Here is a 17,184-nt window from a genome sequence, read left to right on the forward strand (position 1 = left end):
GATGGAGGAAAGATAGCCTTTTCTTTCTTTTCTTTTTTCTTTTTCTTTTTTTTTTTTTGAGACGGAGTTTTCTGTTGTTACCCAGGTGGGAGTGTAGTGGCGCGATCTCGGCTTGCCTCAACCTCCGCCTCCCGGGTTCAAGCGATTCTCCTGTCTCAGCCTCCCGAGTAGCTGGGATTGTGGGTGCGTGCCACCATGCCTGCCTAATTTTGTATTTTTAGTAGAGACAGTGCTGCTTCATGTTGATCAGGCTGGTTTCAAACTCCCAACCTCAGGTGATCTGCCTGCCTCGGCATTCCAAAGTGCTGGGATTATAGGCATGAGCCACGATGCCCGGCCGAAAAGTAGCCTTTTCTATAAATGATTTTGAAGCAATTAGACATCCACAGACAAAGAAAATACAGAAGAATTTTTTTTAAATCCTCAAGTCTCATACCTTATGCAAAAGTTAACTCAGAATGGGTCAAGATTTAAATGTAAAGCTATAAAATTTTTAGAAGAAAATCATCAGGGCTGGGCGCGGTGGCTCACGCCTGTAATTCCAGCACTTCTGGAGGCCGGAACGGGCAGATCATGAGGTCAGGAGATTGAGACCATTCTGGCTAACACGGTGAAACTCCATCTCTATTAAAAACACAAAAATTAGCCGGGCATGGTGGCACGCGCTGTAGTCCCAGCTACTCGGGAGGCTGAGGCAGGAGAATCACTTGAACACAGGAGGTGGAAGTTGCAGTGAGCCGAGATCGGGCCACTGCACTCCAGTCTGGGCAACAGAGCAAGACTCAGTCTCAAAAAAAGAAAAAAGAAAGAAAGAAAAAAATCATCAGGATTTAGGCATAAACAAAGAGTTCTTAGCCTTGACACCAAAAACTTTTACTCTGCAAAAGACTCTGTTAAGAGGATGAGAAGTCAAGCTACGGACAGAGAAAATATTTACAAGCCACATATCTGATAAAATACTCACGTCTGGATTATATAAGGAACTCTGAAAACTCAGAAGGAAAAAATCAATCCAATTAGAAAATAAGCAAAAGACATGAAAAAAATTCATTAAAGAGAATCTACAGATAGCAAATAAGTACATGAAAAAATATTCAATATCATTAGTCATTAGGGAAATGCAAAAAATCATAAGATAGAATTACATACCTATCAGAATAGCTGAAATAAAAATATTTGAATTAGCTCATTGAACTCGCCTGCAGCTCTCGGGGTTCCTGTGTCTTTCTTCATTGTTGGAGCCAGGCCTACGTGCCAGCAACCATGTTGAAGGGACCTGCAGTTGGTATTGATCCTGACACCGGCTAGTCTTGTGTGGGTGTTTTCCAGCATGGAAAAGCAGAGATAATTGCCAGTGATCAGAGAAACCAAACCACACCCAGCTATGTCACCTTTACGGACACTGAACAATTGATTGGTGATGCCGCAAAGAATCAAGTTGCAATGAACCCGACCAACATGGTTTTGGATGCCAAACGTCTGATTGCACACAGATTTGATGATGCTATTGTCCAGTCTGAGATGAAGCATTGGCCCTTCGTGGTGGTGAATGATGCTGGCAGGCCCAAGGTCCAAGTGGAACACAAGGGAGAGACCAAAAGCTTCTATCCAGAGAAGTTATCCTCTATGGCTCTGACAAATATGATGGAAATTGCAGAAGCCTACTTTGGGAAGACTGTTACCCATGCTGTGGTCACAGTGCCAGCTTACTTTAATGATGCTCAGCGTCAGGCTACCAAAGATGCTGGAACTATTGCTGGTCTCGATGTACTTAGAATTATTAATGAGCCAACTGCTACTGCTATTGCTTACGGCTTAGATAAAAGGTTGGAGCAGAAAGAAATGTGATGATCTTTGACCTAGGAGGTGGCACTTTTGATGTGTCAATCTTCACTATTGAGGTCTTTGAGGTCAATCTACAGCTAGAGATACCCACTTGGGTGGAGAAGATTTTGACAACGGAATGGTCAACCATTTTATTGCTGAGTTCAAGCGCAAGCGTAAGAAGGACATCAGTGAGAACAAGAGAGCTATAAGATGCTTCTGTACTGCTTGTGAACATACTAAGCATACTGTCTCTTCCAGCACCCAGGCCATATTGAGGTCGATTCTATGTCTGAAGGAATCAACTTCTATACCTCCATTACCCATTCCCGATTTGAAGAACTGAATGCTCACCTGTTCCATGGCACCCTGGACCCCGTAGAGAAAGCCCTCTGAGATGCCAAACTAGACAAGTCACACATTCATGATATTGTCCTGGCTGGTGGTTCTACTTGTATCCCCAAGATTCAGAAGCTTCTCCAAGACTTCTTCAATGGGAAAGAACTGAATAAGGGCATCAACCCTGATGAAGCTGTTGCATATGGTATAGCTGTCCAGGCAGCCGTTCTGTCTGGAGACAAGTCTGAAAATGTTCAAGATTTGCTGCTCGTTGGTGTTACTCCTCTTTCCCTTGGTATTGAAACGGCTGGTGGAGTCATGACCATCCTCCTCAAGTGTAATACTACCATTCTTACCAAGCAGACACGGATCCTCACTACCTATTCTGACAACCAGCCTGGTGTGCTTATTCAGGTTTATGAAGGTGAGCGTGCCATGACCAAGGATAACAACCTGCTCGGTAAGTTTGAACTCACAGGCACACCTCCTGCACCCCGAGGTGTTCCTCAGATTGAAGTCACTTTTGACATTGATGTCAATGGCATCCTCAACGTCTCTGCTGTGAGTACAAGAGTACAGGAAAAGATAACAAGATTACTATCACTAATGACGAGGGCTGTTTGAGCAAGGAAGACTTTGAACATATGGTCCAGGAAGCTGAGAAGTACAGAGCTGAAGATGAAAAGCAGAGGGACAAAGTGTCATCCAAGAATTCACTTGAATCCTATGCATTCATCATGAAAGCAACTGTCGAAGATGAGAAACTTCAAGGCAAGATTAATGAGGAGGACAAACAGAAGATTCTGGACAAGTGTAATGAAATTGTCGACTGTCTCGATAGGAATCAGACTGCCGAGAAGGAAGAATTTGAAGATCAGCAGAAAGAGCTGGAGGAAGTCTGCAACCCCATCATCGCCAAGCTGTGCCAGAGTGCAGGAGGCATGCCAGGAGGAATGCCTGGGGGATTCCCTGGTGGTGGAGCTCCTCCCTCTGGTGGTTCTTCCTCAGGGCCCACCATGGAAGAGGTTGATTAAGCCAACCCAAGTGTAGATGTAGCATTGCTCCACACATGTAAAACATTGAAGGATCTAAATTTGTAGCAAATTCTGTGGTAGTTTAAAAAAGTTCAGCTGCTATATAGTAAGTTACGGGGCATTCTCAATATTTGAATATGGAACACACGCACAGGGGAAGGAAATAACATCGCACTTCATAAACACTGTATTGTAAGTGGAAAATGCAATGTCTTAAATAAAACTATTTAAAATTGGCACCATAAAAATATTTGAATTAATAATGCAAGAATGTTTCTTCTCACCACTCCTATTTATCATCATACTGGAAGTTCTAGCTAGTAAGTTAAGAAAAGAAAAGGAAATAAAGAGTATAGAAATTGAGAAGAAAGAAAGAAAACTTTATTTGCAGATTATATGATTGTCTATGTAGAAAATTCAAAAAATTCACATACACAAAAACTTGATCTAATAAATGACTGTACAAGGTTGCAGGATACAAGGTTAATATACAAGTCAGTCGCTTTCCTATATACAAGCAGTGAACAGTTGGAATTTATAATTAAAAACATCACCGTTTACATTAGCACCCCCAAAAATGAAATACTTAAGAATAAATCTAACAAAATGTGTGCAAGGAAACTACATGAGAAAAACTATAAAACTCTGATGAAAGAAATCAACAATCTAAGTAATTGAAGAGAAAGTCTACGTTCACCAACAGGAAGATTCAATGTGGTTAAGATGTCAGTTCTTTCCAAATAATCCATCAGTTCAACGCAATCACAGTCAAAATCCCAGCAAGTTATTCTGTGGATATTAACAAACTGATTCTAAAGTATATATGGGAAGGCAAGACCCACAATACTCAACAAATATTGAAGTAGATAAAGCACAAAGTTGGAGAACTGACACTACCCAACTTCAAGACATGCTATAAAGCTATAGTAATCAAGACTGTGGTACTGGTGAAAGAATAGACAAATAGATCCATGGAACAGAAGAGAGAGCCAAGAAATATACCCACATAAATATAGTCTAACGATCTTTGACAAAGGACCAAAAGCAATAGAATGGAGAAAGGACAGTATTTCCAACAAACATTGCTGAGAACAATCGGACATACAAATACCAAAAAAACAAAACAAAACAAAACAAAATGCAGACCTTACCCTTTTCACAAAAAAATAATTAATAGTGGATCATGAACCTAAATGTAAAATGCTAAACTGTAAAACTTTTAGAAGATAATATAGGAGAAAATCTAGATGATCTTGGGTTTGGTGATGACTTTTTAGATACAACATTAAAAGCACAATCTATGAAAGAAAAATGTGGTAACTTATATTTTATTAAAGTGAAAACTGTGAAAGATACTATTAAGGGAATGAAAAGACAAGCCACAGACTGGGAGGAAATCTTTGCAAAACAAATATCCGATAAAGAATTTGTACACAAAATATACAAAGAACTCTTAACGCTCAACAATAACAAAATAAATAGTCCAATTAAAAAGCGGGCAAGTGGCAGGCGCGGTGGCTCATGCCTGTAATCCCAGCACTTTGGGAGGCTGAGGCAGGCGAATCACAAGGTCAGGAGATCGAGACCATCCTGGCTAACACGGTGAAACCCTGTCTCCACTAAAAATACAAAAAATTAGCCAGGCGTGGTGGCGGGGCCTCTGGTCCCAGCTACTCGCGAGGCTGAGGGAGAAGAATGGCGTGAACCCAGCAGGCAGAGCTTGCAGTGAGCTGAGATCACGCCACTGTACTCCAGCCTGGGCGACAGAGCGAGACTCCATCTCAAAAAAAAAAAAAAAAAAAAAAGTGGGCAAAAGATCTGAACAGACATCTCACCAAAGGGGATATACAGATGACAAATAAGCATATGAAAATATGCTTAATATCACACATCATTAGGGAATGCACATTAAAATATCAAGATGCCATGGCATATTCATCAGAATAATAGTGAAAATTCGTAATACTGACACACCAAATGGTGAGGAGGAGGTAGAACAGTACCAACTCTCATTCATTGATGGTGGGAATGCAAAATGGTATAGCCACTTGGAAGAATGTCTTTTTTTTTTTTTAATAGTTTTTAGGGGAACAAGTGGTGTTTAGTTACATGGGTAAGTACTTTAGTGGTGAGTTCTGAGATTTTGGTGCACCCATCACCCGAGTGGTGTACACTGTACCCAATGTGTAGGATTTTATCCCTCATCTGAATGTCTGTTTCTTAACGTAGTCTTCCCATATGACCCAGCAGGTACACTTCTCGGTATTTACCCAAGTAGTTGAAAACATAGCCATACAAAAATCTGCATATGAGGCCGGGCGCGGTGGCTCACGCCTGTAATCCCAGCACTTTGGGAGGCCGAAGGGGGCAGATCACGAGGTCAGGAGATTGAGATCATCCTGGCTAACACGGTGAAACCCCGTCTCTACTAAAAATACAAAAAATTAGCCGGGCGTGGTGGTGGGCACCTGTAGTCCCAGCTACTCAGGAGGCTGAGGCAGGAGAATGGCGTGAACCCGGGAGGCAGAGCTTGCAGTGAGCTGAGATCGTGCCATTGCACTGCAGCCTGGGTGACAGAGCGAGACTCCATATCAAAAAAAAAAAAAAAAAAAATCTGCACATGAATGTTTATAGAGGATTTATTCTTAGTTGCCACAACTTGAAAGTAACCAAGATATCCTTCAGTAGATGAATAGATAAACTGTGAGACATGAATTCAATGCAGTATTATTCAGGGTGAAAAGAAATGAGCTATCAAGCCATGAAAAGACATAGAGGAACCTTAAAAGCTTATGGTTATGTGAAAGATATCAATCTAAAAAAAATCACGTGCCGTGTGATTCTAACTAGATGACATTCTAGAAAAGGTGAAATTATAGACACAGTAAAGATAGTAGTTGCCAAACGGTGAGGGGGACGGAGGGATGAATAGGCAGAGCACAGAGGATTTTCAGGGCAGTGAAACTATTTTGCAGAGTGTATTTGGGTGCTGTGTACCTATTTTGATATTGTATGGGGGATGCATGATACATTATGCATTTGATAAAATCCAGAGAACTTTATAACAGGAAGAGAACCCTAGTGTAAACTGTGGACTTCAGCTAAAATAGATCAATATCTAGATTATAATTAAGTTCATAATGTATCAAATTAGTTAACAAAAACTGCAACTAATAATTTAGCGAATAATACATCCAGGTTGATTTGTTTATTGTAACAAATGTACTACATTAATGGGAGATGGTACTAATGGAAACTGCTGAGGTGACGGGGGAAGAGAGGGAGAGGAACTCTGGAGACACTGCACTGTGTTCAATTTGTCTGAAAAAATATAACTGCTCTAAAATACATCTATGAACTCTTAAAAATAGTTAAATCTTCCATAAAGGAGAATTTTTTTTTTGAGACGGAGTCTCACTCTGTCACCCAGGCTAGAGTGCAGTGGCGCGATCTCAGCTCACTGCAAGCTCCGCATCCCAGGTTCAAGTGATTCTCCTGCCTCAGCCTCCCGAGTAGCTGGGATTATAGGCGTCTGTCACCACACTGGGCTAATTTTTTGTAGTTTTAGTAGAGATGAGGTTTCACCATCTTGGCTAGGCTGGTCTTGAACTCCTGACCTCGTGATCCACCTGCCTTGGCCTCCCAAAGTGCTGGGATTACAGGCGTGAGCCCGGCGCATAAAGGAGAATTCTAGTAATTCTAAATAATTTATGCAGATATTTCTCCCTCGAGGAGATGGGGCTTAACTCTTAACCATTTGAGTACTGGTTGGCACTCGGAAACTGGCCTTTGGACCGTAAAGTGTGGAAAGGGAGGAAGAGGTGAACTTTATAGGAGAGAGACTTGGCAAACGCCCTTAGCCAGGTGATAAGGTCGACAGCATCAGTCATGTCAATTGCATGTATGCCCCTTCAATACCATGTGGTGGGAGTGGCACTGCCCTTTGTGGCTATCCTTCCAAAATCCATTACCCCAGGCTTGCCATGAGAAAAACATCAAACAAACCCAAATTAAGAGATTCTACACAGTACCCGGCCAGCATTCCTCAAAACTGTCAAGGTCATCCAAAACAAGGAAAGTCTGAGAAACTTCACAGACAAGAAAAGGCTAAGGAGACATGACAAAGAAAAGTACTGTGGTATCCAGAGTCAGAGAAAGGACAGCGGGGCAAACTAGTAACGTGAATAAACTGCAGAGTTTAGTTAGCACAAGTGTGCCGGTGCCGGCTCCTTAGTTGTGACAAAGATTCCATCAAATGAAGAGATGTTAACAGTAGGGGAAACCGGGCGAGGGGTGTATGAGGAATCTGTACGATCTTCGCAACTTTTCTGTAAATCTAGAACTATCTTAAAATTAAAATTTGACTTAAAATAATGTGGGAAAAAATGGTGACAGGCCAAATGCTGGTGAGGATGTAGAGAAACTAGATCACTAATACATTGTGGAGGGAACGTAAAATGGCACCACCACCCTGGAAGAGTTTGGCAATTTCTTTAAAATTTTAAACACACAATTACCACGTGATCCAACGCTTGCATTTCTGGATATTTATCCCAGAGAAGTGAAAGCTTATGCTCACGAAAAGCTTGCACACGAAGGTTTATGGAAGCTTTCTGTGCCGTAGTCCCACGCTGGAAACAACCCAGGTGTGTTTCAATGGATGAATGGTTAAACAGACCATGGTACATCCAAGCAGGGAGTACTACTCAGCAGGAAAAAGGAAGGAGCTATTCATATACTCCACAACGTGGATGGCTCTCCAGAGACTTAGGCTGAGAAGAAAAAGCCAATGTCAGAAAGTTCAATGTGTATGAGTCCATTTATTTAACATTCTTGAAATGACAAAATCTTAGAAATGGAGATGAAATGAGTGGCTGCCAGAGATTAAGGGTCAGAGAATGCAAGGAAAGCAGTTGCGATTATAAGAAGGTAACTTCAGGAATTCTGGTGGTGACAGAAATGTTTTGTATCTTGACTGTATCAATATCAATATCCTGGTTTGCCCCACAGTGCAAGACCGTCTCAAGAAAAAAAAAAAAAAAAAAAAAAAAAGTAATGTATCTCTTTTATTTTATTGGAGACGGAGTTTCACTCTTGTTGCCCAGGCTGGAGTGCAATGGCCCGATCTCGGCTGACCGCAACCTCCGCCTCCCAGGTTCAAGCGATTCAAGCGATTCTCCTGCCTCAGCCTCTGGAGTAGCTGGGATTACAGGTATGCACCACCACGCCCGGCTAATTTTGTATTTTTAGTAGAGACAGGGTTTCTCCGTATTGGTCAGGCTGGTCTCGAACTCCCGACCTCAAGTGATCCACCCGCCTCGTATCTCTTACTGAAATGAATAAAGCATTTTTTTGTTTGTTTGTTTTGAGACGCAGTCTCGCTCTGTCACCCAGGCTGGAGTGCAGTGGCACGATCTTGGGTCACTGCAACCTCCACCTCCCAAGTTCTGGCCATTCTCCTGCCTCAGCCTCCCGAGTAGCTGGGACTACAGGCACCTGCCACCACGCCTGGCTAATTTTTTGTATTTTTAGTAGAGACGGGGTTTCACCGTGTTAACCAGGATGGTTTCGATCTCCTGACCTCGTGATCCACCTACCTCGGCCTCCCAAAGTGCTGGGATTATAGGCGTGAGCCACTGCGCCCAGCCAAATAAGGCTTTTATCTTTAATTAATTCATGTATTCATACATGATACTACTTGTTATTAGAGTTAGACAAGGAATAGCATCCATTCTATTCCTACTGGGAAACCTTGTTCACGTAAATAAGTTTGGATGGAGTTTTATTATAGCAATATGATTTAGCTCTCTGAACTCTCTCCAAGTTCTATGCCAAAAATAACATACTGCCCTATCATCAAGAATTATTTTTAATAATCTATCAGCTGACAACTCCATTAGGTCCTCTCCTGATATTGTTGAAAGCAAAGAATTGGAAAACATCTGACTTGCAAATATTTATTACCTAGTCTTTGTGGTCATTAAGTCCTCTTTTTCTGGGAAATCACCTAAAATACTTTATCAAGACTTATTAAATGATTGTTAATTATGCTTGTTATTCTTTCTCATAAAGGCACCTTCTAACTTGATATACTTAAAAAGGGTTGGAGAAATTGAAATATTTTTCATTTCAATATAAGTTTACGAAAACTTTGTTGTACATTGATTTTGTACTATCATATACTTTATTGTGGAAATTTTAAGAGCTGAAAATTTAGCACATTCAATTTATGGCCCTTTTTTGTTGAAGTGGGTCATAAAATTAATTGCCCAGAGTAGACTATTCTTTGTCCCCCACCAAAACACTTAGTTTTTCTTTTTCTTTTTTCTTTTTTCTTTTTTTTGAGACAGAGTTTCTCTCTGTTTCCAGGTTGAAGTGCAATGGCACTATCTCGGCTCACTGCAACCTCCACCTCCCGGGTTCAAGCGAGTCTTCTGCCTCAGCCTCCTGAGTAGCTGGGACTACAGGCATGCACCACCACACCCAGCTAGTTTTTGTAGTTTTAGTAGAGATGGAGTTTCACCATGTTGGCCAGGATGGTCTTGATCTCTTGACCTCGTGATCTGCCTGCCTTGGCCTCCCAAAGTGCTGGGATTACAGGCATGAGTCACCGTGCCCAGCCAGTTTTTATTTTTCAAGCCAAATCAATGAGTTAATATATGTCCCCAAGACAAACATTCTGCATTCTAAGTCTAAGATAGTAGATAGATTAGATTAGATTAGATTAGATAGATGATTGATAGATTGATAGATAGATAGATAGATAGATAGATAGATAGATAGATAGATAGTGATAGAGCATGAAACTGTACCATGAATTTATCACCGGGATGAAATAATATGCCACCACCCTCAATACTTCCTACCTTCACTAACTTTATTTTATTTTCATGAGATTTGCATGATGACAACATGTTCTTTGACAATCCTTGGGGGAACGATGAGGGGGAGTCATTAGACAAATATTGTTGTCATATTTTTGCCTTACCACACAACCTCTCTGAATTCAAAATACTCCCAAAATAGGTTAAACCACCCTGCGTCTAATGCCATGCTTTGCCTGTCACAGACATATGTATAAGACAGAGGGAGACACAAGACCTTAGAGATCTATGTTGCCTTCATTAATATTTTCAGTTGTCCTTTTTTGGATGCCATGGAAGTTTGTACACTTGGCCTAATGCACCGTAGTAAGTAAGATTTGGGATGGGAGAGAGTTAACAGGTTTTTTCCCCCTTTTTGTAAAGTAGGAAAAGGGCTATTGAGAAAGGGCAGCCAGGACTAGAGAACCAGCCTGACCCCCCAGCTGCAGGTGCACTGTCTGCTAGATCAATTCAGGGGAAGGCAGATATGGTATTCAGGGTCTGGAAATGGAGTGCCTTAAAACAATTCATGCCCAAATACCCCCTGGGAAGTCTTCCTGTCTCTTCAGGGACACTCACACTGCAGGTTGTAAACCGTGGTTCTAATACCTGCTCCTTGCAAACCACACCTAGAAATAGGTGTGTAGAGACGTAGAACATCTTTTGAGCTTCACCAAGACCTTCCAAGCCACCATTTCCCCACTGTTCAAACCCTGACCAGGGAACGTCCCACAATGTGCAGGCAGCACATACCATGAACAGTGCCACAATTTAGACTTAGTGCAATGGTGAAATACTGAGAAAGAAAAACCAAAGTGTCTCCAGGAAGTAAACAGCCCATGACAAGAGGCCAGACAGACCACACATGAAACAGACGTACCACACATGAAATGTGCATAAGAATACAGTGAAGATATTTACACTTCTTGTTAAAAAAAAAGATGGAGCAGACAGCTGGAGAGGTTGAAGGAACTGGAAATATGGGATCTCAGAGACTGGGGAGACTTCCTGGAGTTGCATTTGTTTTAGAGACTCTGAGAAGGGCACAAATGAGATTTGATGGAGTAAGGAAGGCCAGTGTACTGATACCTTTTTAAACCTTCCACAGCTGTCTTCTGGTATGAAAATGTTCTGAAGTCCTTTCCTCTCCAGAGTTAAGGTGTGTTTTTGAGCCTGACTTCTATATTCAGTGATAGGAGAAAGAGAGGAAGAAAGGGAGAAAAAAGGGAACAAATTGGAATTTCTTAACTTCTGGACTAGTGGTAGTCAAATGAGTTAATTCATACTAAAGTGTTAATGACACACAACAGTTATACCCTCCACAGATCCCCTGTAGCATAAAGGCTCTGTGAGATATTGTATATGTTGAGGAATCAAAGTAACAAAGGAATAAACGAAGAAGGCAAATTAGGCAAAAGGAATGGGCGAGAGGACTGGTTCTCAGCATTCAAGCAATCCAATCAGGAAACCCCATGCAATGGCAAAACTTATCTAGTGCACCAATGGGGTCAGTAGATACCATCTGCCAGTAGATGGCGGTCTTCATATTAATTGATTCTTTGCTGGAACAGCCCTTCTTTCTACCAGATATTTGTGGGGTTGGTTGGTTTTTTGCATAGGTGGAAAAGGAAGCTACCTCCACAGTGTATATTGGAGAGCCCTGCGTGAGAGCTCCCCCTGCTCAAAATTTAGTCCCTCACAGACTCTGCCACTTATGTCTAAAATTCCTATTTATTCAGCCCTTTGTGGAGGAGGGCAGATGGCTGGCAAGAAGGGAAACTGAGGTTAGTCATTAACACTTTAGCAGGAACTAATTTGGTGTATTAATTCAGGAAAGAAAGGAACTTTCCAGGCACTGGGCACTTAATAGCCTTCTTCGCCCATGCCTGTAATTCCAACACTTTGGGAGGCCAAGGCAGGATGATTGCTTGAGCCCAGGAGTTCCAGACCAGCCCGGGTAACATAGCAAGACCCTGTCTCTACAAAAATAAAATAAATGAGCTGGGTGTGGTGGCATGTGCCTGTGGTCCCAAGCTACTCAGGAGGCTGAGGTAGGAGGATCATTTGAACCCAGGAGATTGAGGCTGCAGTGAGCTATGATTGTGCTGCTGCACTCTAGCCTGGACAACAGAGCAAGACCTGTTCTCAACAGCAACAGAAAAAGTAAACAGAAGAAGTAGGCAGAAAAGAAATGATAGGTTGGAATAGATGGGTTTTGGCTTGGGCCAGACCTGAGTTTCCTTCAGCTCCCATCCCACGATGGAGGACCGGGTCCCCACAGGTTTGTTGAACAGACCATGAAGCTTATTAACCTTGGCTGGGTGCAGAGGCAGGAGAATCCTAATTTCTTGGCAGTCTCTACACGGATGCCCATGGATCTGTATGGCCCAGTACTTTCTTTTTTTTTTTTTTTTTTTTTTTGAGACAGAGTCTCGCTCTGTCACCCAGGCTGGAGTGCAGTGGCCGGATCTCAGCTTACTGCAAGCTCCGCTTCCCTGGTTCACGCCATTCTCCTGCCTCAGCCTCCTGAGTAGCTGGGACTACAGGCGCCCGCCACCTCGCCCGGCTAGTTTTTCGTATTTTTTAGTAGAGATGGGGTTTCACCATATTAGCCAGTATGGTCTCGATCTCCTGACCTCGTGATCCGCCCGTCTCGGCCACCCAAAGTGCTGGGATTACAGGCTTGAGCCACCGCGCCTGGCCTGGCCCAGTACTTTCTTCATCCCTAGGATGGCCTGAGAAGTAAGGGGACATAGCAAAAGAGGAGTTATTCAGAAAGAAGCCAAGATGGTGAGAAGAGCTGAAACTGGTGCAGTAGCTATCTGTCCCATGGTAAGCTAGAGAAGAGAAGACATGTATTCATCAAGGTGCTGGCCTCTGACACCAGTGGTTGTCAGGTGGAACTTGCAAACCCAAAGGGAGAATCAGAAGTTAGAGAGAAATTGATCAAGATGCAATGTAAGAACAACTTCACCTTCTGTCGTCACCATCTGAAGACAGACTGATGACGGTTACGATAAAATAATAATCGGGACAATCAATCACATGTATTTAACCATCACTTGGTGCCAGGCGCTGTGCTCCACATGCTTAATCTCATCTCACAATTGCAGCATTGCTGTGGAGTGGGTATTATTATGACCACCTTTTCGCAGTTGAAGAAACAGAGGCTGAGAAGAGTTAAATAACATATTGGGTATGACCCTGAGTATTTAACCATGTCGTGAGGCTGCCTCCTTAGACAGAATAGGCAGCCCTGGGGGTCTACAAGTTCATAGTACAGAGGCATTGCAGCAGAGGCTAGGGACATCCGGCCGCGGTGCTGCAAAGAAGACTCATGGGATTCAATCATCTTAAAGATCCTCCCAACCCCTAGGGCATACAGAGCCACACACTCATTCAGCAAATATGCACAGAGTGCCAGGCTGTGTCCTAGGAGCTAAGAGGATGATGTTATCGAAGGAGGAGGAGGAAGAGAAGGGCGTGGAGGAGGAGGAGAGAGGAAAGAAAGGGGGAAGAGAGAAAGTAGGAGGAAGAGGAGGAGAACAGGAACAGCAACTAAAAATTTTTTAAACCATTTTTTTTTAAATTCACATCACTATTAATATAATAGAGGCTACCTTACAGAAATGAAAAAAATGCTATGAAAAAATATAGTGGGGCGTATAACCTAATCTGAGGAACCCAGGAAACTTTCTTCAGACTAGAAGGGAAGTGACTTTTTTCTTTGTTTTTTCAGCAAATTTAAAAAAAATTTAAATTTTTTAAATTTATTTTTATTTTTAGTAGAGACATAGAGATGAGGTCTTGCTATGTTGCCCAGGCTGATCTCAAACTCCTGACCTCAAGTGATGCTCTCACCTCAGCATACCAAAGTGCTGAGATTACTGGAATGAACCATTGCCTCTGATCCTAAAATCTTTAAATAAGAGGATATGACCCAGGGTTAGTTTTTTTTAGCTGTGACTGGCCCTTGGGGTGGACATAGGGTTTGATGTGGCTATGTGGGGTTTCCCAGGCCTGGCCGAAATGCCTGTACACCTTGGCCCTTGTAAGGATGGGAGAGCAGGCTGAAGCCACAGGCCTAGGGGAGGCCAGGGCCAGCTGGGCAAAGGTGAGGATTTTGCCCCCAGGCTTGAGGATATGGCTGTGGGTCTGCTGCTCACATGCAATGCACCCACGTTGAGTTTGGGCACCTCCAGCACGGGCTCAACATCCATTATGACCCCCACAACCACAGCTGTTTTGTTCTTCCAGCCAGAAAGTTTCATCTTCCCCATCATCCGGGAAAGAGACAGAGGTGGTCAGTTTTAGCGACTCATTAACATCGTCTTCAGCACAACGTGGTTGATGGTGGAGTTGGTTCATCTGGCCAGAAACCTGAACAGCTTGACCAACAGCCTTTGGTAGATGTCCTTCTGAGATGGGAGCATCGCTTGAGCCCAGGAGTTCAAGGCTGCAGTGAGCTGTGATCGTGTCACTGCACTCCAGCCTGGGCAGCAGAGTGAAATCTTGACTCAAATTTAAAAAAAAAAAAAGCCCATGGCGGGAGTCTTTGGCTCTTTGAGGATCAGAAGGAAGTGTGGCAGGAGTCAGGCAAGAAGAGCTGACCCGGGCTGCTGCTGGAGAAGTAAGCAGGGGTTAGAAGCCATGTTGAGACTATTCTTAGAGCAAGGGTGGGGTTTTGAAGGATTTTAAGCAGGGTAGAGACACGAGATCTATGTCTTCAACGACTACTGTGATTGCTGTATGGTGCCTGCAAGGGAAGAGGGTGGAACCCAGGGGAGTCATTGCAAGGAGATCCCCGTGGAGGTTGGTACGGAATAGGAAATTGCCTTCTTTTGCATGGTTCATGTGGCACTGCCCATCCACACTGGCCCTGCACATCTTCTTGAAGGGAAGAAAACCCAGGTGGAGAAAGTAGAAGCTAGGCTTGGGAGCTGGGGTAGATCTCCACCAGCCTGACCCACCCAGCAGCTGTCCTTTCTGGTCTTCACGCTTGCTGTGGTTTTCAAATCTGCATTCAGCAACTGAGGCAAAGCAGCGGGTGCTTGGGGATCTTACGCACCCTTCTGTAATCAGTGACAGCTGCGCTGAGCTGCAACCTTGAGTCTTCGCCTCCCACACTGCCCGTGCTTACGGTTCCTTCCCTGCCACCCAAGAAGAAGATGTAGGAAGCTGGAAGCTGGAAGTGAAGAAAAAGAAGACTAGGCAGTGGCGAAGGCGTCACAGAGAAGGAAGGTTCAGACACTTTTTGAATAAAAATTCTAAGTCAGATATTTATTCTAACGCACGAAAAAGTTAAGGATGAATGCAGTTCATGTAGATCTGGCAAATTATGCTACCAACCCTGAATTAGGAGAGCTCCGTCTACTCCTGGTTTCTGCCCTAACTTCCCTTTTCTCTCAGTTTCCTCACTCTCGAACAGAGTTAATAGCCGGCGTCACTTTTATCGCACACACTCGGGCTGGAAGGAAGAGGGTTTGGATGGTTAAAACCTTGATGGAGAAGTGAGGCCATGGTGTTGCCAGGACTGTTATCAGATGGCAGGGGTGGGAAAGAGCCAGCTTTTGTTTCCAACTGTCCACCATGTCATTCCATGCTTTTCACTGGAATTAAATCCTGTGTGTTCTAGAACTCTTTAGAGTCTCATTCTGCAGGGCTCCTCCTCAGTGTTTTTCCACCATGCAATCCCCACCTGTCCCTGTTCCATAAGCCCCTGATTCTTAAGATCTTTGTGAGGGAGACACTGCAGATGCATCTTCAATCAAGTCAGAGAGCACCCTTACCCATTCTCTGCTAAATTCAGTCAAGAAATCCCTCAAATATACAAGTTGAGCATCCCTAATCCAAAAATCCAAAATCTGAAATGCTTCAAAATCCAAATTTTTGAGTGTGGACCTGATGCCACAAGTGAAAATTTTTACACATTAAGTAATTAGCACAAACCTTGTTTCATGCCCAAATTTTTAAAAATATTTTATAAAATGACCTTCAGGCGGCCGGGCACGGTGGCTCACGCCTGTAATCCCAGCACTTTGGGAGGCGAAGGTGGGCGGATCACGAGGTCAGAAGATCAAGACCATCCTGGCTAATATGGTGAAACCCCGTTTCTACTAAAAATACAAAAAATTAGCCGGGCTTGGTGGCGGGTGCCTGTAGTCCCAGCTACTTGGGAGGCTGAGGCAGGGGAATGGTGTGAACCCGGAGGTCAGAGCTTGCAGTGAGCTGAGATCCGGCCACTGCACTCCAGCCTGGGCGACAGAGCAAGACTCTGCCTCAAAAAAAAAAAAAACAAAACAAAAAACTTCAGGCTATGTGTATAAGGTGTATATGAAAAATAAATTAGTTTTGTGGTTAGACTTGGATCTCATCCCCCAGATATTCATTGTGTGCAAAATATGCCAAAGTCTGGAAATACAAAAAATCCAGAGCACTGCTGTTCCCAAGCATTTTGGATGAGCGATACTCAACCTATAGTAGTTGGCTAGTGTATTTGGGTTAGGGTTAGCCCTCAAATTGAGATACAGTTCCTGACCTTGAGGAGCTTACCCTTGTGCCATCCAAGAAAGGAGGCAAACCAGTGCTCCAGAAACATTTACACAGGAGAGGTGTTTAACAGCCCGCAACGGGAAAACCAGTGACATAACCATGCGGGCAATGGAAGTTTTATTTGTGCTTTGTGTTCTCTAGAAATGATTGAAGCCTGGCTCCCTCTGTCAAAGCAGTACATTCTCCCGCTGTGCTTCACCCGTGCTACATTCGTTTCCCTCAAGCACCATCACGAAACCCTTTTACTCATTTGTTCGTATGGTTACTGCCTGGTTCTCCACTAGAAGTAAAGCTTTTTAAGTTGAGAAACTATGTGTGTCTTGTTTAATGCTGTATCCCTAATACCGAAAACTGGGTCTGGCACTACTACATGCTCAGTACATATTTGATCAACGGAATGCATGTTGTCTTTGTTGTTGTTTTTTTTTTAATTGTAATTGCCAATTGTCAGTCTCTACCCACCAGACTACAAAATTCAAGGGCAGGGATTTTGTCTGTGCTGTTCATTATGGTGTCTTCAATATCTGGAACCCACAGCACTGAAAAGGGTTTGCTGAGTGAATGAATGAACG

The 17,184-nt window shown here is 43.2% G+C and overlaps 1 pseudogene; it reads left to right on the forward strand.

Moving 5' to 3' along the window:
* The first annotated feature begins 1,161 nt into the window (after positions 1-1,161).
* On the forward strand, positions 1,162-3,445 carry LOC101003304 (annotated as a pseudogene).
* The last annotated feature ends 13,739 nt before the right edge of the window (positions 3,446-17,184 follow it).

Source organism: Papio anubis, chromosome 9 (genome assembly GCF_008728515.1).
Source record: "Papio anubis isolate 15944 chromosome 9, Panubis1.0, whole genome shotgun sequence".
Lineage (NCBI taxonomy): Eukaryota > Metazoa > Chordata > Mammalia > Primates > Cercopithecidae > Papio > Papio anubis.